The sequence below is a fragment of the Euphorbia lathyris genome, chromosome 4 (assembly GCF_963576675.1).
Source record: "Euphorbia lathyris chromosome 4, ddEupLath1.1, whole genome shotgun sequence".
NCBI classification, from domain to species: Eukaryota; Viridiplantae; Streptophyta; class Magnoliopsida; order Malpighiales; family Euphorbiaceae; genus Euphorbia; species Euphorbia lathyris.
Genome location: NC_088913.1, coordinates 31,297,748 through 31,324,745, shown reverse-complemented (window position 1 = coordinate 31,324,745; position 26,998 = coordinate 31,297,748). Strand labels below are relative to the sequence as shown.

The following is a 26,998-nucleotide window of genomic DNA, read 5'->3' as shown; positions in this document are numbered from 1 at the left end:
AGGTCCCATGAAATCAATTCCCCACATGTCAAATATTTCAACTTCCAACACGTTTGTGAGGGGCATCTCATCTTTCCTTCCTAAGTTACCCGTTCTTTGGCATTTATCACAACGAGTAATAAATGAACCAACGTCCTTAAACATTGTCGGCCAAAAGAAACCACATTCCAATATTTTAGCTACCGTTTTATTAACTCCATTATGTCCTCCATATGAGCTGGAATGACATTCTGTTATTATAGATTCATATTCATTTTCTCCAACACATCTCCTAATTATCCCGTCACCACATGATTTGAATAGAAAGGGATCTTCCCAAAAATATTGTTTAATATCGAAGAAAAATTTCTTCCTCCGTTGGGGAGATAATCCTTCCGAAACAATATCGGTTGCAAGATAATTAGCAAAATCTGCATACCATGGTGACATGATACTTTCTACTTGATAGAGATGTTCATCGGGGAAATCATCTCGTATACCGATAGTTTCACCTATAGGACCGTTTTCATCTTCTAGTCTTGATAGATGATCGGCAACAAGGTTTTCTACTTCTTTTTTATCTCTAATTTCTATATCAAATTCTTGTAACAACAAAACCCATCTAATCAGACACGGTTTTGCATCTTTCTTACCAAACAGATAACGTAAAGCTGCGTGATCTGTATAGATAATAACTTTAGATCCTAACAAGTATGACCTAAACTTATCACATGCAAATACTACGGCTAACATCTCTTTTTCTGTTGTTGTGTAATTTAACTGTGCACCGGACAATGTGTGACTCGCATAATAAATAACATGTAATCTTTTATCCTTTCTTTGACCTAAAACACATCCTACAGCTAGGTCACTTGCATCACACATGATTTCAAAAGGCAAATCCCAATCAGGTTTAGCAATTATGGGTGCACTGACTAAGGCTGTTTTCAATGTTTCAAAAGCTTTAATACAATCTTCATTAAAGTCGAAGGTTGAATCCTTCATAAGTAAATTAGTAAGTGGTTTGGAAATCACAGAAAAGTTTTTTATAAATCTTCTGTAAAAACCTGCATGTCCTAGAAATGATCTTACTCCCTTGACAGTTGTTGGTGGGGGTAATTTTTCTATTACTGAAGTTTTTGCTCTATCCACTTCTAATCCTTTTTCAGATATTCTATGACCTAAAACAATTCCTTCGTCAACCATGAAATGACATTTTTCCCAATTTAATACCAAATTCGTTTCTTCGCATCTAGAAAGAACTCTATCTAAGTTTTTTAAACATGCATCAAAAGAATCTCCATAAACTGAAAAATCGTCCATAAATACTTCCATGATATCTTCGATGAAATCATTAAAAATTGCAGTCATGCAACGTTGAAAAGTTGCTGGTGCATTACATAAACCAAAAGGCATTCTTCTATATGCAAATGTTCCATAAGGACATGTGAAGGTCGTTTTATCTTGGTCATCCGGGTAAATATATATTTGAAAGAATCCGGAATAACCATCGAGAAAACAATAAAATGCATGACCGGCTATTCTTTCGATCATTTGATCGATGAAAGGTAAAGGAAAATGATCTTTCCTAGTTGCCTTATTTAGGTTCCTATAATCTATACAAACCCTCCAACCGGTGGTGGTTCGCGTAGGTATTAATTCACCTTCATCATTCCTTACTACAGTTATACCTCCCTTTTTGGGTACACAATGGATTGGACTAACCCATTCACTATCCGAAATAGGATAAATGATTCCATTGTCTAAAAGTTTAGTAATCTCATTTTTGACTACTTCTTTCATGTTCGGATTTAAACGTCTTTGTCTATCCGCTTTAGGTGGCTTATCTTCTTCTAAGTGAATCCTATGCATTACAATACTAGGATTAATTCCTTTTAAATCTGAAATTTGCCATCCCATACTTCCTATTCTATTTCTAACAACTTCTTTCAATTTTTCTTCTTGATTTTCTGTTAATTTGTTAGAGATGATTATAGGTAGAGTATCACTTCCGCCTAGGAAAGTGTATCTCAGATGGTTTGGTAGTTCTTTAAGTTCTAATTTAGGTGGAACTACTACTAAAGGCGGAACTGGTCCATCTTCTCGAATCAAAGGCTCTGGGTCCTTATCTTCTAATTCATCACCCATTATAGGTTCTATTATTTCTTCTCTTTGAACAATGTCATTAACACATTCTTCAATTAAATCAAGTTTCATGCAAGCAAAATCCTCCATAGGATATTTCATTGCTTGATTCATATCGAACTCGATCTTATCGTCACCTATCCTTAAAACGACTTTTCCTTCCGACACATCAACTAAAGCACGTCCCGTGTTCATGAACGGTCTACCAAAGATTAGCGGACAATTAGCATCATAAGCAAAATCTAAGATAACAAAATCAGTAGGAAAAATAAATTTGTCAACTTTTACCAAAACGTCTTCAATTATACCATATGGTCTTTTAGTGGATTGATCCGCTAATTGCAAAACCATATTGGTACGTTTGATGTCTTCTTCTAAACCTAATTTTTCAAAAATAGACAATGGCATCAAGTTTATACTAGCTCCTAAATCACAAAGACAACTTGAGAATTCCATATTTCCCAATGTACACGGAATGGTAAAGCATCCGGGATCTTTGAGTTTAGTAGGTAATTTGCTTGATACTATCGAACTACATTCTTTAGAAAGTGAAATGGATGAAATTCCTTCCCAACTAATTTTTTTTGAAATTAAATCTTTCAAGAATTTTCCATAGTTAGGAATTTGCGTAATCGCATCCATGAATGTTAAATTTATATGCAAATTTTTAAGTTTGTCTAAAAATGATAACAGTTGTTTATCATGGTCCTTATTTCGGACCCTGTGTGGAAAAGGTGGCTTTGGTACAAAAGGTTTTGGATTAGAGTCAATTGGTGTATCTTTTTGTTTTAACGTATCTTCTTTGGGTTTTGGTAAATCATTTCCAGGTAAAGTTGAATTTCCGGGCATTTCCGGACCTAAGTAGTTTTTCCCCGAACGAAGAGTGATAGCCTTAACATGCTCTTTCGGATTTTCTTCCGTTTGGCTGGGAAGACTTCCCTCTTTGCGGGATGGAATTGATTTAGCAAGTTGTCCAATTTGAACCTCCAAATTATGGATGCTAGAGGATTGGTTTTTGATAAGCTGATCGAATTTATTTTCGATCCGTTTAAAACCATCGTCTTGATTACTTACCTTTCCATTCATAGCATCTATAAACTTGTCGATTTTTGAAGATAAAGTGCTAATCGTATCTCTTGTTTGATTTTGATAATTATTTATACGATATTGATTAGCATTTGCATTATTATTATTATTACCATCTTTCCAGTTAAAGTTATGATGATTTCTCCATCCAGGATTATAAGTATTAGAATAAGGATTAGTAGTTTGGTTTTGTCTTTGGACAAAATTTACCTGTTCTATCTCATTCATACCTTCGTAGTCAATGTCTCTCTGGATCGGATCATTAGGATCGCACGGTGCCATAAATTTATCAATTTTGTGCGGTAAGGCAGAAAATTGGGCTTGTAACATTGCTATAGGATCAAGATTCATTATACCTTTAACCGGTGATGTACCTGAGGATGATGGTTTCGCCGTTGGTATATGTCCACGCTCTGCGGGCCACATACTGCTGTTGATTGCCATTTCCTCCAAAAGTTCTCTTGCTTGGGCGGATGTCTTTTTCATAAATAACCCTCCAGACATAGCATCTAATGAACCTCTAGTTGTAGGATTTAATCCATTATAGAATGTCTGCATTAAAAGTGCATCTGGCAGTTGGTGGTGTGGGCATAAACGTTGAAGTTCTTTAAAACGTTCCCAAGCTTCATAAAGAGTTTCATTATCATTTTGTGTAAAAGATGTCAACTCTTTGATGACTCTTGCGGTTTTTGCTAAAGGAAAATATTTTTGTAAAAATGCTTGGGCTAATTGGTCCCAAGTTTCAAATGTTGCAGCAGGCATAGAAGTTAACCAAATTTTTGCCTTATCCTTCAAAGTGAAAGGAAAGAGGCGAAGTTTGATTGCTTCGGCTGTTACATCAGTAATTTTAAAAGTGTCACAAATTTCTAAGAAATTTGTCAAATGTGCATTAGGGTTTTCGTTAGGCAATCCGTAAAACGTTACGTTGTTTTGCAACATATTAAGCAAAGCAGGCTTAATTTCAAATTGATTTGCGTTTATACGGGGTCTAACTACACTATTAGTTACACCGGCCATTCCTGGCCTAGCATAATCCATAAGTGTCGGTGGATCGGTCATGATTTCTGGCTGGTCTACTTTGGTTTTTAAGGGTGTTTTGTCTTTGTTTTTGTTGTTTTTCTTGAGTGTTCTTTCAATTTCTGGATCAAAAGGATCTGGTGGCGTGCTCGAATTTCGTGAACTGCGCATCAACTTGAAATTGTTACGCGAGCCAAACTACCTTCAAAACAAAATTGAAAACAAATGTGTTATATAACTGAAAATAAATAAAATATAAAAATTGTATAAAAATAATGTATAAACCTAGATTCGAAAATAAAATGCGAAAAATAAAAATTTTGTCAAAAATTTTGGCGTATCCCCGGCAACGGCGCCAAAAACTTGTTGAGCGATTTCCGCAAGTGCACGGTTTCGCTTGTAGTAATAAAAATATCGATCCCACAGGGATACGTTTTTTAACGAAAAACTTATTTTTGAATTATTAATTTCGAACTTGTTAGATTTATTAAATGTAAATGAAAAGTGAAAATTGGTTTAATTGAATTTAGGAAATTTATTTGATTGAATTTGTGAACTTTGAGTATTTGAAAATGCTGGAATAAGATTATGTATTTAGAATAAATCGATTGTTAGAAAGATCTTCTGATTTTAAGGATGAATTTTACAAAACAGGAACATTTAGAACTTTTAGAAAAATGAATGAATTTGTTCATTTGCATTAAGCAAAGAAAACAACTTAAACTTTGTATCGATTATGATGATGAAATAAATGACGGAACCTCTAATTAATTGGCTTTGAACGCGACAAAACCCTTTCGGGATAGTTGCCCTTACTCAAATTAAAACTCTTTCGAGATGATAATTTGCCTAAGTGTTCAACAAAGTTTCCTTGTAATGATTTTGAATTCAAGTGCATATTAATGAAAACACCAGCCTCACTTATATTGGATTGGTTACCATAAGTGCTGCATTATGATTTGTCGAATAGAACGGACTTTATTAGATGAAATATAAATTGATACAAGTTTACAGAGAATAAGGAGCATCGAGTTCTTCGAGGGCGTGCAAGTGAAGGGCTTGATTGGTTCCGCTTCCTTGGGTTTCCTAGGAGGTTGTCAGGCTCGGGGCGAACACTTTACTCAATCTTCTCGCTGTAACTTCGTAATAGGGATTCGGTCGGCCACTACCATGATGCAAACTAAAACTGAAACAATGTCTAAACGCTACTGAGTTGTAATTAAACTATAAACAATATGTGTACCTCATCTTGTTTTTGTACAGAATCTAATTTCTAACTCTCGAAATGTTTTACTTAGAACTTTGACATAAGTTCTACGCTCTGATTTCTATATCTATATTATAACATTTCAATATCAACCCTTTTCTCCTCAACATCAACTCTTTATTTATAGGTGTTGAAGGGTTGAGTTTGAAGTTATGTGTCCGTTGGTTAAGAGTCGTGTCCGTTGTGAAAGGACGTCTTTATCCACTTGAACGAACGCGTTTCTTGGATTTCAGCATGTGTTAAATGCTCTTTGTGAATTTCTGCACTTACCGAGGATGGTAATCCGCGGCCGTGAATGATGTAGCACTGAGCTGAGTGACGGACGAAGGGAAGAAATGGCTATACCACGCGTGTCGCGGCCGCGGGTCTGGGATCCACTGTCGCGGCCCGGCAGTTTTTCTTTGTTCTTTGCTTTCGTTCGTGTCTTCGATTTGGCGCTTTCGATTTACGTCGTCTTTGACTCCTTTTGAAGGGTTTTTCTTCTGTTTTTGATCCTTTTTCGTTGCTATTTGGATTTTACCAAATATTTAGGTACCTCGCAAGAAAGAAAGATATTCGAGAGTAAAAATAATCTAAACAGATATAAATAACACGAATATGTAATAAAAATGATATAAATATTAATGATATTTTAGGTATATTTTGGGCTTAACAGAGGTCCTAAAGGACTGGGGGGAGTGGTTGAAGGCCCCAATTAAGAGGGGTGGTGACCAGAGTGGGGCTAAGTGGTTGAGGGAGGGGTCTAGGGGGGAATTATCAGGTCGGGGAAGGGGAGGGCATGGTAATCCAGGGGGAGGGAGTTCGGGAGCATTCCGAGATATAACAAATGTGGGGGCTGTTGGTCCCTTATAACGTAACAAGTTAGTTCCAAGGGGGGGGGATAGGAACTATTTAAAATTTTAGTACGTTAAGGCTGACTTCTTTTTCCTTGAAAAAGGATTACACAGCGCGCTGAGTAAATTAAGACACTAGCTTAGTCAACCGGTGACTAAGTCAGCTTCTTTCTTTGAGTCAGGAGATAGCATTTGAGTCTATTCCTGAATTCAGATACTCAATACACACAACTCAGCGTGACCTCTTTACTTGGTCAGTTTTGTTTAAGCAAGCAATATATATATTAAGGAGTTTAAGGTTAGAAAGATGTTACTCAGCAGATTTATCCAGGTTCGGCCTCTAAGCCTACGTCCTGTCCCCGGAACACGTTCCAAGCTTTCGAATTCTCTATTGAGCTCTTTAACGGTAGAGCATCAAACCTTTTACAACTTAGAAGCTGAGTATAACAAGAGTACCTTCCTCTATACCTCTACTCACTCCTAATCTCTCGCTGAGTACTATAACCGAGTACTCAGCCTCTCCTTTCTAATCTCTAGAAATGATAAAGATTTGTCCTAAACAACAATTGCTAAGACACCTTAGATGATTGAATAATCACTCTAGACTTTTACACGAAAGATATAGAATTTGGTGTAAGTATTTGCTTTGCTTTTTCTCACAGAACTTTGAGTAGAATTTTGGTCAGTGTAATGGCTTGATGAAAGTTCTGCTGGAAATGAAGCAACTGAAAGGCCCTATTTATAGAGACGTCTGAGGCATCAGTCATTTCGAATTTTGAAATAACCGTTGGAGGGAAACGGCTTCCTGTCGTTGTCACTCAGTCCTGCTCAGTGCTCTTGGCCAATCAGATTCAAGTATCTTCTGTCTTCGGTCAGTGCTGAGCAGCTTTTAGTCAGTCCGATAGAATGTCTCTCCATTTATGGTAAGGTCAACTAGACAGCTTTCTGTGTCTTCTGAACTTTACCCAAAGTAGAAATACTTTGTCTGGAAGTTGTTCTTGCTCAGCTGCTGTCTTGTACTCTTTGTCGATACAACTCAGCAGCTTCATTCCGAAGTTGTTCAACGAAGGTCTTCTCGATCCTTCTCTCGCTGAGCTGCGTTTTGTACACAACGGCAGCGTTTTGCACACGCGGGCCGAGTGGTCTTGATCTGTTTGACTTGGGCTTTGACTTCCGTATTGGGCTTTAAGCCTTTAGTCTTTATGTCTTATAAACAATTTAACTCAACATTGAACAAACACATTAGTATAATAAATCAAAGCATTTAAACTTAGTGTGTTTAGAGTATATTTAATTTTACTTAAATAATTTTGTCAAATCAAAATCATGTGGAAAGGTGTTTCAACAAACTCCCCCATTTTGATGTCGGCAAAACTATTCAGCGAGGAACTCAGTGTTGAGCTCCCCCATGATAGTTGACCTAATATTACTTAGCAGACTCCCCCGTAAGGGTTGAGCTACTGACTTAGTTTTACTTAAACATTTTAAGGTTTAATTGAGTAAGTCTAAGGTCAGTTTTCAGATATAGGTCAGCTCATGGAATATATTCTATTTTACTCAGTGTTAAGCGGAAGATTTAACATTCAGAGGGCGCTGAGTATTTTATTGTTCAATGGGTCTTATGAGACAGTGTTTAATAAACATACAAGATAATGTCAAACATTTTATCAGCATAGCGTACAATCAACAAGTATTATAGACAGTAAGCACAGTTGATGTATTTGAAGATACATAATAACATAATACTCAGCATCATATAAAATAACTCAAGGTTGGATAAAAGATGCAAGTATTGTATTGAAATAAAGTAGTCATCATATACAGCAAAAAGAAACATAAAAACTACAAAGTAAAAAGCACGACTGAGTCAGCCTATTTCTATTTCTTCTTCTTTTGCTTAGACTGACTACTTCTAGCAGCCTCCTGCTGAGTTCTAGCTTGAGTTCTAGCTTGTTCTTTCTCCCCCATTTTGTCAGCATCGGGAGGAGGAGGAATTCTAAAGGAGTCGGTTAAGACCGCGTTGGTCAGTGTGCCGGACAGCTCCTTAAGCTTGTCGGCGCTTTCATTGATGCCTTCGAAGACAACAACACTTTCATCCAAGACCTCTTGAGGTATACCGAGTTCAGCTGCGCTGAGCATGCTCAGTATGTAGGCTTGAGACTTACCCACCCAAGTAATTGTATCTGACAGTGCAGCAAAAACTTGATGAAATATCTTCAGCAAGGTTGAGTCATAATATTGACGCTGGATATTGTAGTGACGCACATGGGTGAAGGTCTTTTGGGTAGTGACCAGTATCTCATTCTGCTTCATCTGTTCAGTGTCCATCTCTTGCTTATTCAAGTTCAGCAAACGAACGGCTTCGCTAATTTGCTCCACCGAACATTGAGAGTAAGAAGCCAGTTGATCATTGGTCTTGTTTTGCTCAGTGTGAAGCTGGGCAAATAGCATCTTAACTTCAGCAGAAGTGGCATATTGAGTGTTCGAAGTGGACAAGGTCTGGAATTGCTCTTGAAGAGTGTTGAGATGTTGAGTCATTGTCAGTTGGATCTCAGCCAGCTTCGTTATTGAGTCATGCTTGGGCTGTTGTGTTTGAATGGAGATCATAACACTTAGCAGATCCTTCAGTCCTTTAACTTCATTTAAAAGCTGAGTGACTTGGGACAGATGAGTTGACTCATTGTTGGTAGACCCAGTAGTAGGTTCAGCATTTTGATGAAGATCCTTGATTAACGACTGCACCGAGTTGATGAGTTGACTACTAGACTCGATGGCATGCAGATAGCTGAGTGATCCTTCATCAGGTTGCCGAGTTTCCTCAGTGTGACCAGTTGATGGAGGAGTTGGATTTTTCTCAGGGATGACATGGTCAGTGACTGGAAGGGGGTTGTCAATCTGCATTTGGTTCTCTTGTAGAGATGATGGATCGGCAGGAATGATTATTGTTGCAGAAGTAGGCTGAATGGGTTCAGTGCTGACAGGGGCAGGAATTTCCTTAGTCAGCACAGTGCTTGGAGCATCAGCATTAGCGAGAACTTGCTCGGTTTGGCTTGAAGGGTTGATAGAAGCATCCAAGTCGGCTTGTTCCTGTAGTGAAGAAACAGAGGCTTGCTTTTCAAGAGAAACTGGTCGAGAAGAAGAAGTTTGTTTACTGAAAAACTTTAGCTTGAGTGTAGAAGGGTCTTTGGTCGGCTTCTGGACAGGAAGGACAATGACAGTTGTCTGACTTGCCTTTACTAGTCTTCTTCTTCGAGGAGGAGGAATGTCAGCTGGGATAGACTCTACTGAGTGAGGAGGAGAAGTCTCTTCTTGATCAGCATTGAGTTGGTCAGTTTGTTCTTGTTCTTCTTCTGCAGCCAACTCAGTATTAGTTGGGTCAGCAGCTTCCTCTTCACTGGCTGTTTCCTCAGTGTCATCCTGACCACTGTCTTCTCCTTCTTCTGCTTCTTCATCATCCTGATCTTCGTTATCTAATTCTTCTTCCACCTGAGTGATGAAGTGTGTTGAAACACCTTTCCACAAGATTTTGATTTGACAAAATCATCCATGATTAAGAGACAATTAAATTTAAGTGCTTTATTTTAATTGTACTAATCCGTTTGTTCAATGTTGAGTATGAATATAAATAAAGATAAATATAAAAAGAAAGACAGGAAGAAGTCAACATGAAATGAATAAAACAAGCTAAGTGGAATGAAGGTCACCATAGAAGCCTAAAGTATCAAGCTGAGTGGAATCAATCTTAGCATCAAGAGACTAAGACATAAAAGTCCAACAAAGAGAAACGAAATGCAACTCAGTATAAGAAACAACAACAACAAGTGTCTTACGAAGCTGAGCTGACTAAAAACATACTTAGCCTAAGAATTGCCAAAGACAATGATTTACGCAGTAGAAGCTGAGTGATTCTTCAGGACAGCATGAAAAAGTCGTTTGCTAAAAGACAATGATTACCGCCCTTCTGAACCAATAATTGAATCCTTGGAAATACGCAGAAGACACATTCCGAGATGTATGGGTCAATGGATTATTGGTAAAGGACGACTGGCACAAAAAGACAAGCCAGACGCAAGAAGACAAGCCTGATGTCTGAAGGAATGCAGAGAAAGGGAATGGCCGGAACAGTCTGACGCTGACCAGAATCTGTCCCCTAAAAGAGCCATTTCAACATCAACGGCTAAATCATTTCAAAATGATCCATCACAGATTTTCCTATATAAGGACAATCAAACTTCTTGGATCATTGCCGAACTACAAAAAAAAAGAAAAATACAAGAGAGAAAAGTTACAAAAGCACTTAGATACAAAAAGAGATCTTACACCTATATTCTATTCCTTGTGTAAATGCTAGAGTGATTACTTGTAATCTTCTAAAGTGTTCTTTATTTGAAAAGGAACAAGTGTTTATCAATTGTAAAATTAAGAGTGTTGTGCTGAGTGTTTGGCTGTAAACATTCAGTGGTAGAGAAATCTAGGTGCTGGGCTGTAGCACTTAGTAGGAGTTGAGTAGACGAATAGAGGAAGGTACTCTTGCATAGTAATTGGTTTGTGTTCTACCTTTAAAGAGCTCAGTATTGGATTCCAAAAGCCCAGAGGACTCTGGGGACTGGACGTAGGCAGAGAGGCCGAACCAGGATAAGTGATACTGAGTAATCTCTAAACTCTCTCTCAATATATATATGTGCATGTGTTGTGTGTGAAGTTTACTCAGCATATAAAATTGTTTAAAGTTGACTCTGAGTAATTTCAAGTGCTGAGTTAGAAGCTGACCTCCAAGAGTGTCAATATCTAACTTACAAATAAAATAGCCTTAGTCAATATCCGGCCAAAGTTGTCTTATAGCATATCTGGCCAAACTGAGTTGACAAACTTGCAAAATAATTAAGTCAGCATATCAATTAAACGAAAAAAGTTATATTAGTTCATAACCCCCCCCTTGGAACTAATCACACGGGACCAACAAAGTGATCATCTAGTTGCACATCGTGTTCTTGATGCTCAGCTTCAGTTCCCTGACATTGTGTGAAGTGAGAATCACCAGGAACAATGATGTCAGTGGGGATAGCATCAATAGGGGTCAGCTCTGAAGACTTCTTCTTCTTCAGAGGTTGCTCATCAGCATCCATTCTTTCTTCTGTATCAGGCTCATCTTGCCTGCTTCTCTTCTCAGCTGACTTAGGTCTCTCCTGACCTTTTTGAGCAACTGACTTCAACTTCTTGGTCAGAGACTCAACATCTTTTGAAGGAGTCCCAACAACTTTCCTTTTGCGGCCAGCTGGAGCCTTTGTTCTCATGTCCTTCTTTGGGACAGTCTCCTCAGCAGGCTGATCACCACCTTTGGCTTTCTTAATCGGTTGGTTAAACTTCAAGGCACGCAGCGCAGCAGCTGTGATCTCAGAGCCTTGGGCCTCAGTTTCCTCGGATAGGTCAATCTGATGTTCTATGAGGATTCTGGTAATGAGTGAGCCCAGCCTTAAAGTTCCAGTGCTCCTTTGGAAGCCAGCAATTAAGAAAACTGGCATATTGATGGGCTTATAGGTCAGCATATGCCATATGAAGCACTGCTCGAAGTTTGTCGCTGAGCTGGTGCAATTAATCTTAGGGTAGATGTAATTGGTCAGCAGGTAGTGTGCCATCTTTTGGTGCTGGCCCATTGAGGAACTGGAGATTTCTCCAAAGTGGCCAACGGGCTTGCAGAAGGTTGCAGAGTACCCAGTTCCTTCATGATGACCAGTTCTCCTCAGTTTTGTTCCTTCATTCTTCAGTTTCAGTAAGTTGGCAAGGTAGATAGGGTTGACAAAAATTGTTTTATCTTTTACCACAGTTACTAGGTAGTCCTGGTTATCGTTAGCAACCCGTAGATTATGGTAGAATTCCCTTACTAAGTCAGGGTAAGTTGGATCTCTGATAGAGAATAGCTCCGTCCATCCATTCTTCGATATCCATTCATAGAATGGTTGCTCGGTTTCTACGAAAGCCTCAGAGAACCATCTTGAGAAGTCTATCTTGCACTCTCTAACGTCTTCGAAGACCTTAGTATAGGTTCTGACTTTGGTCGGCTTTCCTTTAGAGCAGGTGGCTTGGCCAGCTTTGCCTTTGCTCGGTGTAGTGGCCTTAGTCGTTTTAGGCAGAGTAGTATGCTTGGAAGGTTCATCGGAACTGGTCTTAGGGTGACCAGCACCGGAGATGTTCACTGAAATCTTAGTCATAGTTTCAGAGAGGGGTTTGGAAGTTTTGAGAGTTTTTAAAGAGAAGGTGCTTATGCCAGAGAATTTGGTAAGTGTAAAGAGATAAAAATGGGGATTTGCCTATTATTTATAGCGGTGTGAGGTGGATCTTATCGAATCCATGTGTCAGTTTTGCCTTGGGATAAGGATCCTGGCTTTTATGACACATTCGGCGTATACGTCATCCTAGGTGGCTATTCGCGTGCTTTAGCATTAAATGCAACGGATCTTGTACTCAGCGTTTAGAATTCTAAACGTTCTATATTCTGAGTAGTCAGTTTTATACAAATGGATGGTTCAAGTAGTTGGTTGCTCAGTTTGAGATAACTACTCAGTGCTCATATTTGCTCAGTATGTGATGTTCATTCATTTAGCATTAAACACTCAGCATACATCTATTCACTCAGCAAATAATAGCATAAGTCATTCAGCATGGTAATTCACTCAGCATGAATCTATATTAAGAGCTGGAATTTACTGAAGAGGATTAAACATACCAATGGCTTCTCTTAGTATGCTGAACTGCTCACGAGCCAGTGGCTTTGTGAAGATATCCGCAAGCTGCTCATCCGTTGGGACATAGGTCAGCTTTATCTCACCCTTGAGTACATGGTCTCTAATGAAGTGATGTCTGATGCTGACATGCTTCATCCTGCTGTGCTGAATTGGGTTCTTTGATAGATCAATTGCACTTTTGTTGTCACATTTGACCTCAATTGTCTTTGTTTGAACACCATAGTCTTCAAGCTGTTGCTTAATCCATAGGACTTGAGCAACAAAGTGTTCAGCAGCAATGTACTCAGCTTCAGTAGTAGACAAGGCTACTGACGCCTGCTTCTTGCTGAACCAAGATACAAGATAGCTTCCTAGGAAGTGGCATCCTCTAGAGGTGCTTTTTCGTTCAAGCTTGTCTCGTCCATAGTCAGCGTCAGTGTATCCAACGAGTGTAAAATCATGAGTGTTGGGATACCATAAACCTGCGTTCACTGAGCTTGGCAAATATCTAAGGATTCTTTTTACAGCTATGTAATGAGATTCCTTAGGGTTAGATTGATATCTAGCACAGTAGCATACTGAGAACTGAATGTCCGGTCTACTTGCTGTTAAGTAAAGTAGAGAGCCTATCATACCTCGATACAATTTGCTGTCTACTGACTTACCATTCTCGTCAGCACAAAGGACAGTGTCAGTGCCCATAGGAGTAGATATTGGCTTGCAATTTTCAAGATCATATTTCTTCAATATCTCCTTGGCATATTTAGCTTGACTGATGAAGATGTCATTTTTCCCTTGTTTGATTTGAAGTCCAAGGAAGAAGTTGAGTTCTCCCATCATTGACATTTCAAACTCAGTCTGCATTTTCTTGCTAAATTCCTTGCACATTGACTCATTAGTAGCACCGAAAATGATATCATCCACATATATTTGAGCCACCATGGTATCTTTACCCTTTCTCTTAATGAATAAGGTTGTATCAGCTTTGCCTCTGACATAGTTTCTAGTCAGCAGGAAACTGGTCAGCCTCTCATACCAAGCACGTGGTGCTTGCTTAAGGCCGTACAGAGCCTTTTTGAGTTTATAAACGTGGTTTGGGAATTTAGGATCCTCAAACCCTGGAGGCTGATTAACATAAACTTCCTCGTTTATAACTCCATTAAGGAATGCACTCTTAACATCCATTTGAAACAGTTTAAAGTTCATATAACTTGCATAAGCGCATAAAATTCTAATAGCCTCTAGCCTTGCCACTGGGGCAAAGGTCTCACCATAGTCAATACCTTCTTGCTGACTGTAGCCCTGAGCTACAAGCCTTGCTTTGTTCCTGACTACATTCCCTTGTTCATCCAGCTTGTTGCGGAAGACCCATCTTGTTCCAATGGTCTTCTGACTTCTTGGATGTGGCACTAACTCCCATACATCGTTTTTTCTGAATTGATCAAGTTCCTCTTGCATTGCGCTCATCCAGAATTCATCTTCCTCAGCATCAGCGAAGTTCTTTGGTTCCTGAACTGAGACGAAGGCTACGTTGCTGAGGTATCTCCTGAGTTGGTTTCTTATCATCAGGGTATTCTCAGCAACATCAAGAATAGCACTCTCTGAGTGTCCTATTGGTATCCTTATCTCCTTTGGTAGATTGATGTCTTTTGCTGTTTGTGTTTCAACAATCTCTGCAGGTGTAGACTGGTCAGTGAAAACAATTTGAGGTTCACTTTTACCTTGGGTCAGCCCTTGAGGGAATGACTCAGCGGCTGTATCTTGATCAGCGGGTACTAAGTGTGGATCATCCTCGGTCAGCGGCTGATATCTTCCTGCAGGGTTAGTTTCGTCGATCTCAACATGTACTGACTCTTCTAAAACCTGAGTTCGTTTATTGAAAACTCTGTATGCTTTGCTATTTGTTGAGTAGCCTAAAAAGATAGCTTCATCAGCTTTTGAGTCAAACTTAGCTAGGCTATCTTTGGTGTTTAAAATAAAACATTTACAGCCAAAGGCACGAAAGTATCCAATGTTGGGCTTTCGTCCTTTCCAAAGTTCGTAGGGGGTTTTCTTTAGTATAGGTCTAACAAGAGCCCTATTAAGAATATAGCACGCTGTGTTGACAGCTTCTCCCCAAAAATACTTTGGAAGCCTATGCTCACTCAGCATTGTCCTGGCTATTTCAACCAAGGTTATGTTCTTCCTTTCTACAACCCCATTTTGTTGAGGCGTTCTAGGAGTAGAAAAATTATGGTCAATGCCGTTGGTTTCACAGAATTCAACAAACTGTTGGTTCTTGAATTCTCCACCATTATCACTTCAGATGTGAGCCATTTTTAGGTCTTTATCATTTTCAAGTTTTCTAACCAAATTTGAAAATGTCTCAAAGGTCTTATCCTTGCTACTCAGCAAGATGATCCAAGTGTACCGAGAAAAGTCATCTACAATGACCAAGGAAAATCTTCTTCCACCCAGACTCAGTGGCTGGACTGGACCGAAGAGATCCAAGTGTAGTAACTCTAACAGACGCTTAGTTGAGACAGTATTTTTACTATGAAAAGATTGTTTGGTTTGTTTTCCCGCTTGGCAAGCGTGGCATAGTTGATCTTTTTCAAATTTAAGTTCTGGAAGTCCCTCAACCAATTGTTTTCTTGCTAATTTGGCCAGGAGGTTCATGCTTACATGACCAAGTCTCCTGTGCCATAGCCAGGAATTTTCTTCCTTTGATACTAAGCATACAGTTTTTGAAAACTTTATCTCTAAGTTCAGCATAAAGACATTATCAATGCGAGGGCAGTTAAAATTAACTCATTAGTCTTACCCTCGAATATTTTACATCCAGTGTTATCAAATATAACTTTTCTCCCATTGTCACATAGCTGAGCTACGCTGAGTAAGTTATATTTGAGTCCGCTGACTAGGGAGACAGACTCAATAGTAGGATTACCTCCAACGGTTCATGACCCTACTATCTTACCCTTTTTGTTGTCTCCAAAACTTACGCTTCCTCCTCGTTTACGCTCAAATGTGATGAACTGAGTTTCATCACCAGTCATATGCCTCGAGCATGCGCTGTCAATATACCACATTTTTTACTTCTCAGCACACCTCAGGCTTACCTGCAATGTAGCTAGTTGCTTTTAGGTACCCAATTCTTTTTGGGTCCTGGCTTGTTAGGTTCAACAGGTAAAGCATCATATTTTATTTTATAGCGGCATACTTGGACAGTATGGCCATTCTTTCCACAGAAGTCACAACTGACCTTCCGTTTAGGATTTCTCACTAACTAGTCAGCACCCTAGTGCTGAGCATGCCAGCACACCTTTGTGGTGTGTCCTTTCTTCCCACAGAAGTCACACTGGACTTTCCACTGAGGATTCCATCTCTACTGACCAGTACCTCGGTACTGAGTATTCAGAGGAATATTTCTTTTGTTTGGAACCTTTAGTTGGTTCTGGATAGCTGTGATGTCCTTTCTCAGTTTCTTAGAATCTGATTGGACTTCAGAGACAGACTTATATATGATCTCCATGTTATCATGCAAAGTTGAGTTGTCCTGAAGAAGGAATCTGAGGTCACTCAGCTTGACCTCTTCAACCTCGTCACAACGCTTGCTGAGTGCTCTAACTTTCTTATTACACTTTTTGACAAGTGTGTAGAGGTCACTCAGGGCATTAACCATTTCATTTCTGAGCTGGGGTAGTGATATTACCTCATTTGATTGCTCCTCATCGTCAGATGTAATGGAGGGGTCAGCATGCTCAGAGACGCACGGCTCAACAAGTTCATCAGCCATAAAACAGATCTTTGCTGACTCAGTGGCATCAGCTTCTGATGATGAAGACTCATCACTGTCGCTCCATGTTGCCACCATTGCCTTTTTGTCGTTCTTCCTTTCTTTCCTCAGCGTGGGGCATCTTGACTTGATATGGCCAGTTTGATGACATTCAAAGCATGTAATAGGCTTTGAGTTGTCCTTCTTGTATTTGCTGTCGCTGGACTCAGCTTTATACTTATCAAACTTTTTGTAAGGCTTTTTAGAATACTTGTCATTCTTTCTGAACAGCCTTTTCATCTTCCTAGTGAACATAGCCATCTCCTCATCATCTGTTGAGCTCCCATCAGTGGAGTCAGCTTTCATGACAAGAGATTTCTGCTTCTTGTCTTCAGACTTTTCCTTCACCTCGAAATTCTTCATTGAGATCTCATGGGTCAGCAGTGAGCCGATGAGTTCATCATATTTGTAGGTGGTTAAGTCTTGAGCTTCCTCAACATCAGTCTTCTTTGCTTGCCAGTTTTTAGGAAGACTCCTAAGAATCTTCTTGACTTGTTCTTCCTCAGTGAAGATCTTCCCAAGTCTCTTGAGCTCGTTGATGATGTTTGTAAACCTTGCATTCATGTCAGAGATTCCCTCATCATCGTTCATTTCGAATAGCTCGTATAGTCTCATCTGCTGGTTCACCTTGGACTCCTTTACTTTGTTGGTTCCTTCGTAGGTGACCTCCAGCTTCTTCCAGATCTCTTGCGCTGACTCACAACCTGATATCTTGTTATATTCTGCAGCATCCAGTGCACAGTGAAGCATGTTTATAGCCGAAGCGTGATTTTGTAGCTTCTTGAGATCATCCTCTGTCCATTTGGCCTCAGCTTTGACAACTGTTTGGCCAGCCACAACTTCAATAGGAACAAATGGGCCTTGGACTATTGAAAGCCATGCACTCATATTTGTTGCCTGAATAAAGTTTTTCATCGTATTCTTCTAGAAGGTGTAGTTAGACCCGAAGAATAGGGGAGGCCGAGTAATGGACAGCCCCTCAGGTAAGATCTGAGTTTTCTGGTTTCCTGGAAGAAACCGAGTACTGTTTTCAGCCATAGTGGGGATCAGCTCAAGGTAGTTAAACCTTTCACAGTGAGCTTTTAAGCTCTGATACCACTTGTTGGTCCCTTATAACGTAACAAGTTAGTTCCAAGTGGGGGATATGTTAAGGCTGACTTCTTTTTCCTTGAAAAAGGATTACACAGCGCGCTGAGTAAATTAAGACACTAGCTTAGTCAACTGATGACTAAGTTAGCTTCTTTCTTTGAGTCAAGAGATAGCACTTGAGTCTATTCCTGAACTCAGATACTCAAACACAACTCAATGTAACCTCTTTACTTGGTCAGTTTTGTTTAAGCAAGCAATATATATATTAAGGAGTTTAAGGTTAGAAAGATGTTACTCAGCAGATTTATCTAGGTTCGGCCTCTAAGCCTACGTCCTGTCCCCGGAACACGTTCCGAGCTTTTGAATTCTCTATTGAGCTCTTTAACGGTAGAGCATCAAACCTTTTACAACTTAGAAGCTGAGTATAACAAGAGTACCTTCCTCTATACCTCTACTCACTCCTAATCTCTCGCTGAGTACTATAACCGAGTACTCAGCCTCTCCTTTCTAATCTCTAGAAATGATAAAGATTTGTCCTAAACAACAATTGCTAAGACACCTTAGATGATTGAATAATCACTCTAGACTTTTACACGAAAGATATAGAATTTGGTGTAAGTATTTGCTTTTCTTTTTCTCACAGAACTTTGAGTAGAATTTTGGTCAGCGTAATGGCTTGATGAAAGTTCTGCTGGAAATGAAGCAACTGAAAGGCCCTATTTATAGAGACGTCTGAGACATCAGTCATTTCGAATTTCTAAATAACCGTTGGAGGGAAACAGCTTCCTGTCATTGTCACTCAGTCCTGCTCAGTGCTCTTGGCCAATCAGATTCAAGTATCTTCTGTCTTCGGTCAGTGCTGAGCAGCTTTTAGTCAGTCCGGCAGAATGTCTCTCCATTTATGGTAAGGTCAACTAGACAGCTTTTTGTGTATTCTGAACTTTACCCAAAGTAGAAATACTTTGTCTGGAAGTTGTTCTTGCTCAGCTGCTGTCTTGTACTCTTTGTCGATACAACTCAGCAGCTTCGTTCCGAAGTTGTTCAATGAAGGTCTTCTCGATCCTTCTCTCGCTAAGCTACGTTTTGTACACAATGGCAGCATTTTGCACACGCGGGCCGAGTGGTCTTGATCTGTTTGAATTGGGCTTTGACTTCCGTATTGGGCTTTAAGCCTTTTAGTCTTTATGTCTTATAAACAATTTAACTCAACATAGAACAAACACATTAGTATAATAAATCAAAGCATTTAAACTTAGTGTGTTTAGAGTATATTTAATTTTACTTAAATAATTTTGTCAAATCAAAATCATGTGGAAAGGTGTTTCAACAGGGGCGGGTAGGGGCGAAAGAACCATACGAACTAGGGTGGTGTCGGGGGAGGTGGAGGTGGGTATCTGTCCAATTTTGGGTCTGTTCCTTAGGATACATGCAGGGGGAGAGAGAGAAGGGACTGAGAAGGATCGGGAGGATACAGAGATGGAGTTACAAGAAGCAAGAAAAAGGAGAAGGGAGGGAAAAGAGAGGGAAGAGAGTCAGGAAGGAGTGAAGGACATAGGAATCCCAATTCCAGAAAAGGATATGGAGAGCCCTGACGTAAACTTTTCGGCGAGCCCTAGTGCATAGGGCCACTGATTGGAATGAGTTGTATTAGCTGGATCTGTCGTGGCCTGGGAAACCATCGGGCAGTTCGTCAATTGAAGGAGATTGTTTCTTCCCAAAAACCACTTCTTTTATTTGTTGGGGTTTAGTGTCCTTTAGACAATTGTTCTAGGATACAAACTTAATGTAAATGAATTGTTCTTTATATCATTTGTTTAATGAGATATATGTTTTATAACTATATAAAGGCAATCCCTTTTAAGCACTAAATAAAGTCTAATAAAAGGAAATCCGTAAGTTTATTTAAAGTGATTATAAAGTGTTCATACAAGCATGAAGTGAGACAAAACTTTATAGTAAACTGATAAACTTAAAACCACCCCAAGTCAAGTGATATGTTTGGGATTGACATATCACTATTGAGACTTGTATGTAACAATGTCTTCTGTCCGACAGAAAGCTGATCTCACAAGCTTCATATATATAGATATCTGGACAGTTACATAGATCCGATGAAATGTTGTTCATCAGGATTGGGGATCCGATTTGAGATAACAGGATGGGTAGATTCATCCTTGTCACATGTTCATCTCATTGGTATTAATAGGTATAACTAATCCTCAAACTTAAAGGAATATTAATTGGTATTCTGGATTACGGAATGTGATGCTTTGACTCTGGTGTAACACGATCCTTAACAGAGATGACTCTGAGGTGTGAACAGTAGACGTTGGGTATCACATGAAGTAATTGCGGAGTCGTTATATATTGGATTGAGCATTTATCACTCCCGATAAATGGGAGATACATCCATGGATCGCTTGTGGAAGACTCGACTCTAAATCCTTGCAAGGTGATAGCTTAAGAGTAAGAAATATAGATTTCACTTAACCTATCTTTTTGAGTTGACTCGGCCTGTACAAGTAAAACGAACGTCTCGCTATATGTGACTTGACATCACCCATAGTCATAAGATTCAGTTCAAGGATGTAGTTGATAAATGATCGAATTATACTGTAACTAATACGGAAAGGTTAACGACAGAATCAACCTGTCTTCCTATAGCTCTGGGGGAATGATTACGGACTTGCTAATCACATACTCTGTACATCATTCCGTTATGCAAAGATTAAATATAATTCTTTGAAAATTAATTTAATAACGTTGCATACGGCTAGAAGCAATAAGAACCTAATGGATCACACATAAGACTTGGAACCTAAAAGAGAGATAGATGTTAATTAATTGATAGAAGCCCAATTGAGCCCAATAAGGCCCATGGACAAAAGGGGGTCGAAATTCATGTAGTGATATACATGAATAATTAATTTGATTTTGTTAATCCTAATTAGATTAGGAATATGAATTAAATTAATTAAGAGATAATTAAGTTAGGAGTTTTAATTAGATTAATATACTCCTATTATTATCCAATAAGGTTATTATTATTTGCTTTTTATAATCAGTTATTTGCTGCTGCAGGTAATACTTCACCCATTTTGTTAGAGCATATGCCTTCGCGGATCAGAGAGGAGGATAATAGGGGTTTAACCAGACAGTTTGTTATTGAAGAGTTTAAAGAGGCGATTTTCCAAATGCACCCCGACAAGTCTCCAGGACCGGACGGATTAGGGCCTGGTTTCTATCAGAAGTTCTGGAGTGTTATCGGTGTCGATGTCTTTCAGGCTTGCGTCAAATGGTTAGAAGCCAAATTTTTCCCTGAAGAACTAATGAGAACAAACCTCGTGCTAATTCCGAAATGTGAAAACCCGAGTACAATTGCTGAATTTCGCCCGATTTCTCTGTGTAACGTGTTGTATAAGATTATCTCGAAGGTGTTGGCCAATCGTCTGAAACCCATCCTACCAAATATAATTGCTGAGGAGCAGTCTGCATTTGTTCCTGGGAGATTGATTATTGATAATGTTATTTCAGCATTTGAAACAATCCATTCAATGAAAAGTACGACAAGAGGTCTGAAGAATGCAGTGGCGGTTGAAGTTGATATTAAGAAAGCCTATGATAGTGTCAGATGGGAGTTTTTGCGGGCTGTTATGCATAAAATGGGGTTTAACGGGGTATGGGTTACGTGGTTGATGGCGTGCATCACTACTGGGTCGTATTCGATTCAAGTTAATGGGGGTGGGAGTTGGTCCTATTATCCCGGGACAGGGCATTCACCAAGGCGACCCTCTTTCACCTTACTTGTATATTTTATATGCCGAGGGGCTCTCTAGTTTATTGTCTCAGGCTCAAGCGGATAATCTTTTAACTGGTTGTCGGATTAACAGACACGCCCCGACACTTTCCCATCTCTTATTTGCAGATGATTTTCTGCTGTTTTGTGGTGCTATTGAAAATGAAGTGCGGGGTTTGAAGAAGATAATAGACAGGTATGCACAAGATTCGGGACAGACACGCCTCCCAGCTCATATCCCAAACCCCTCCGGATTTTCTGACTCTTGAAGTCCGAAAATTCTGGCAACCCTTAATGGTGTGCTCCCAAGCCCATATCGGGGATGAAACTCCCTTTCATCATCTTCACCACATCGGCGGTCATGCTAGACTCGTAGATCCCAAAAACTTGGAATCCGGAGAAAAGCTGAGGCTCAATTCCCAACGCCGCCACTGAACTCAATTTCTCAGCTCTGATCGTCACTATCTCCTCCCCGAAGGGGAATTTGATCATTTGGTGGAGCGTGGAGGGCACACCTCCTAGCTTATGGAACCATGGGCGTCCCAGTAACACAGCAAAGGTCACCGGTATATCCAGCACAGTGAACTCAGTTTCTTCCTCATGCGGCTCTACCTTCAGCTTGGCTTTAAAAACTCCTTCGATGTGCCTACGGCTATCATCATAAGCCCTGATCACGGTTTCCGAGGCCGTCAGATCTCCTCTTTCTACTCCCAATTTGGACAAGAGTTTCATCGGGCAAACATTAATGGTCGATCCGTCATCAACCATTACACAGCTGGTTTTCTTCCCATTAATTTCAGCTCGGATGTATAAAGGCTTGTTGTGAGCCTTCCCTTCTTCTGGGAGATCCTCATCGGTGAAGGTGATTTCAGTTCTCTTTCGGGCCATAATTTCCCCTACTAGTGCCGTCAGCTCAGTATCGGTTGAGATGACCAAATTCTGCAACTCTTTTATCAAATTCTCGCGGTGGTACTTAGAATGGCACAAGACCTCCCACACAGTAGACTTAGCTTGTGTTTTCTTCAACTGCTCGAGGACTTGATCATCGGGCTTGGGAGCCGATCCTTCTCCCGCCTCAGTTTCCACCATTGGTGCCTTCCCCTCGGCCACTCGACCTGATCTTGTCATAACGGCAATCTCCAGCTCGTCATCAGATCCATCCCAAATATTGATAGGAATTATCCGATCGGCATCCTCCTCCTCCGAGGAACTCTCCCAAATGTCCACAACCATCAGATCCATTACATGAGGGACGTTTGAGTTCAAATAAAAGGGATCCGCCGATCCATACATGGCCCAGCCTATCAACTCCTCATAATCCCTGAGGGACACTCTGCTCATCCTTCTTGCCGCCATCGGAATAGCGCCTCTCTGTATGCACATGAGCTGCACCTTATCACTCATCATTTCATGACACTGCTCGTAGCGATACCTCCACCTCCTAGCGTAATCCACAAACGGTTCCTCTGGGAATTGCCTGATCCTATCCAGATCTTACAGGGATCCCGTCCATGGAACATACATCTCATACCTCGACACAAACGCATCCCTAAGAGGTATCCAATGACCCATTTCTTCCTCTGATAAGCCTTGGTGCCACAACAAGGCTTCTCCCATGAGAGTTTCCGGGAAATGTTCATGTAATTCACATTGAGGGAACCCAGCGTCATACATATAGTTGCGGAACAACCTTGCATGCTCAACGGGATCCCGATATCCGCCATACTTGGGCATTGTCAACACCGCTTCAGGTGTTTCATAAGAGGGTGAGTCTGGGGTTTTCTCCGCAAGCATCCATACTGTATATTCCTTAATGAACCTCTTGGTCATCGCGGCCCAATCGTACTTGATATGCATCGGGAGAGACATATACCACATCAACGGCTCCCCCATCAGTGAATTGCAAAATAGACTGGTGATCTCTTCTTCCTTAAAACCCAAAGGCCCCATGGCCGACAAGTAGAAGTGAAGGTGTTCCATTGGATCCTTATTGCCATTATACTTACCGACCATCGGCAACGGGCGTTTGATAGGCCCAATCTGCAGCGCGAAGTGCTCTGCCGTCCTATCCTTAGCTTTCTTGTACTTTTCAAGGAATAGGTCGGACAACTGTTCCCAATCATGCTTGCAGGAGTCGGGCAATGAGTGGAACTACCTCGAAGGTTCGCCTATTAATGAATGGTGGAACCACTGAGCAATCTCGTCCACGCCAAAGGATTCAACAAACATATCATGCATATACTCACGCAAGTGCACATCGGGATCCTCTCCTCCACTGAACAGACTCAATTCTAGCATAATAGTTCGAGACGACCCTTCCCCGGTTTCTTCAGCACTATCTTCATCATATGGCACTCCACCGTCCAACCCTTCATCCATCGGTTCACCCTCCTGCTCCTTGCCAAGGAAGGACACGTATAAACCTTTTCCAATATTACTCTTCTGATCGGAGTCCAACAACTCCTCTTCATATTCCCCGAAGGATTCCATGACTACACTTGCTCCGAGCCCAGACCCGATCATGCTCACCCTATGGTTAGGTAATGGATTATGCCTAGTGGAAGGGTTTGCTGACGAAGGATCAACTATCTTCTTTTCCTCAATCAAATCCTGAATCTCGTGTTTCAGTCTCTCGCAGTTCTCAATAGTGTGCCCATAATTACTGTGGAACTCGCAGTATATCCTAGCTTGTATCTGCAGAGTAGGCGGTGCTTTGCTATAAGGAGTGATGGCTTTCAACAATCCCTTCTTCTGCAATCGTTCGAAAACTTTTGCGTAGGTCTGATCAAACTTGGCGAACTGCCTCTTCTCGATAGCATTAAGATCAAGCACTTTCACCGCAGCCGACTCTGTGCTCGCGCTTGGCCCTCTGGCACTATATCCAGACTTTGTCCACTTGGTATAAGCTTTCTTCGGCTCACCATCCCCCTCAACTGTCAAGGTGCAACTATACATCTGATTGAAATCGGTAAAAGGCATATACCACAGCTCAATCTTAATATACGGCAATGTGTTGCCAATTACCATTCGGATCTGATCCTGCTCAAGCGGCTTCTGCTTCATAACTGCCGCCTTGGCTCTCCATCTCCTCACAAAATCGGAAAAAGACTCACCAGTTCGTTGCTTAGTACTCTCCAGCTCCTTCAGAGTAACCTCAAGCATAGTGTTGAAACTATATTGGGCGATGAATGACTTTGCCAACTCCTTCCAATCTCTCTTCGTCACCAGCGGCAACGCATGAAACCATACGAGGGCAGCTCCCTCCAGATAGGTATTGAATAGTCCCAGGACTTGATCCTCAGTTTGGATCGTGTGCTTCATTACTGCAACATACTGATTCATATGAGCCGTGGGATCCCCGGTTCCATCGAACTTCTTCATGTCCGGGAGCCGGAATTTCAAGGGCAAAGCCGTTGCCGACAAGCAGTTCTTCAAATTATAAAAGTCTTGACTCCCAAAAATTCCCCCATGCAGATCCTGCACTTCCTGAGTGATGTGCTGCTTCCACTCCTCTTCCTTAGCCTTCTCCTTCTCAAGCTGTTTCTGGATATAATCCTGATAGTCATCCTCGTTCCCGAAGCGGGGACCGGTGTTCACTTCATTCTCAGCGCGTTTGCTACCACTCTTGTTATCCTTCAACGCTAGCTCAGCGAGCTGGGCCAAAATTGCGGCCAACTGATCATTAATGTTGTTCACAGAGTTTTCCAATTCGGCCACCTTTTCATCGGTCGCAAACATACTGGCAGAGGACTAAGTATACTTGGACGAAGATGATTCAAAAGCCACAACTGCCGATTCGGAATTGTCAATTTGTAGCTGATCAAACTGCCTGACTAGCCGGTTACTCTCGTGAAACCACAACCGCTTAATGATGAAGTCTGCGCGAATGGTCATCCATTAGTATGTATGCATGATTTTATATGCATGATTCGTGGTGTGTGCGTTTATTTATTTACGGATATATAAGATAAGAACAACAAACGTCAGTCTAATTACACATATCATAGCATCTCTCTTCCACCCTTATTCCTCCACACACTCGATGGTCCAAGTCTGTTTCCTAGGATTTCGGTTTGGGGCTCACATTGCGGTCCAGGGGACGCATGATGCCATCGATTATTGCGGAAAAGTAAAGCATCCATCAGACAATACAGTTCATTTTAACGCATCAGCGTTCAGTGACTAAGATATCGACCAAATCGGATTGTCCTTTCGAATAACTCGTCTTTCGTTATTTCGCGAGATGCATTAGTTCGGGTTTTGACTCCCTTTGAGCGCATCTCGGATTTTAGACGTGGTACAAGTTATTCTTTCAGTTCAATTGCTCGTTATTGACAATGACTCGTTCCCTTTTTATTCGCGTGGGTTTGTGTCTCGATTTTTGGATTACGATAGGATCTTTTGGATCTATCGAGAGACGCAACCACATGTTTATTTAGTGATGATATCACTTTTTTTTTGAATTTTATTTTAGGGAACGGACTCATTGCGTAACATGTTTGTTTTTAGCGTCAAGAATCCGTTTGCTTGTTTTGGCTACGTGAAAAGACGGTGAGTCTTATTTGAGTGCACGGTAATCTTTCGGCTAGCAACAAATTTTATTTCTTCCAATTTACGGGATATACCATCCTAGCGTGGTTATAGAAAATCAACATTTCGTTGAATCGCATGCTTATTCGAAGCAGGGACATTACCGTTCTTTTCATTTAGGCACGAGTTAAGCAAACACACATGTCGGGCCATATTTCTTGCAGTTTTGATAACGGTCGAAATGATCGAGCCATTAGTCAAACCCACAGTCTCGTCCATATGGTGCAATCACGCGGTTTAGCTTGATTCGGCTTTGTGATTTTAAACGGCATATATACCAGTTTGAGGCACGTATTTAACGACATTGGTTCATTTTCTTTAACTACTCTCGAGATTGACATATATCGTAGATACAGAATGATTTTGGTCGTTTCGTTTTCTTTTATTTTCTTTAGTCGCTTTTGCGGATACATCCATTTCTCTTAAGAACAACACAAGGCGTAACGTAAGAGCTCGTTTTTCATTCGGAAGGGACGGGCCACGTTTATGAATCTCTTTACGTTACAACGGGGTCGTTCGAAACAGAAATGTTCTTTGTTTTCGTTTTGTCATAATCTCGTTTTATCCCAATCTATTAAAGAATGTGAATAACGGCTACCGTTAATATAGTCTTTTGAATCGAGCTATAACTATCCTTAATACCAAACGGATTTGTAC

At 40.5% G+C, this 26,998-nt stretch overlaps 1 non-coding gene across 1 annotated transcript; it reads left to right on the top strand.

Annotated features, from left to right (window-relative positions):
- Positions 1 to 3,784: 3,784 nt before the first annotated feature.
- On the top strand, positions 3,785 to 3,891 carry LOC136228163 (small nucleolar RNA R71). Its single transcript, XR_010688497.1, has one exon. It is a non-coding gene; the product is annotated as a small nucleolar RNA R71 (small nucleolar RNA).
- Positions 3,892 to 26,998: the final 23,107 nt, after the last annotated feature.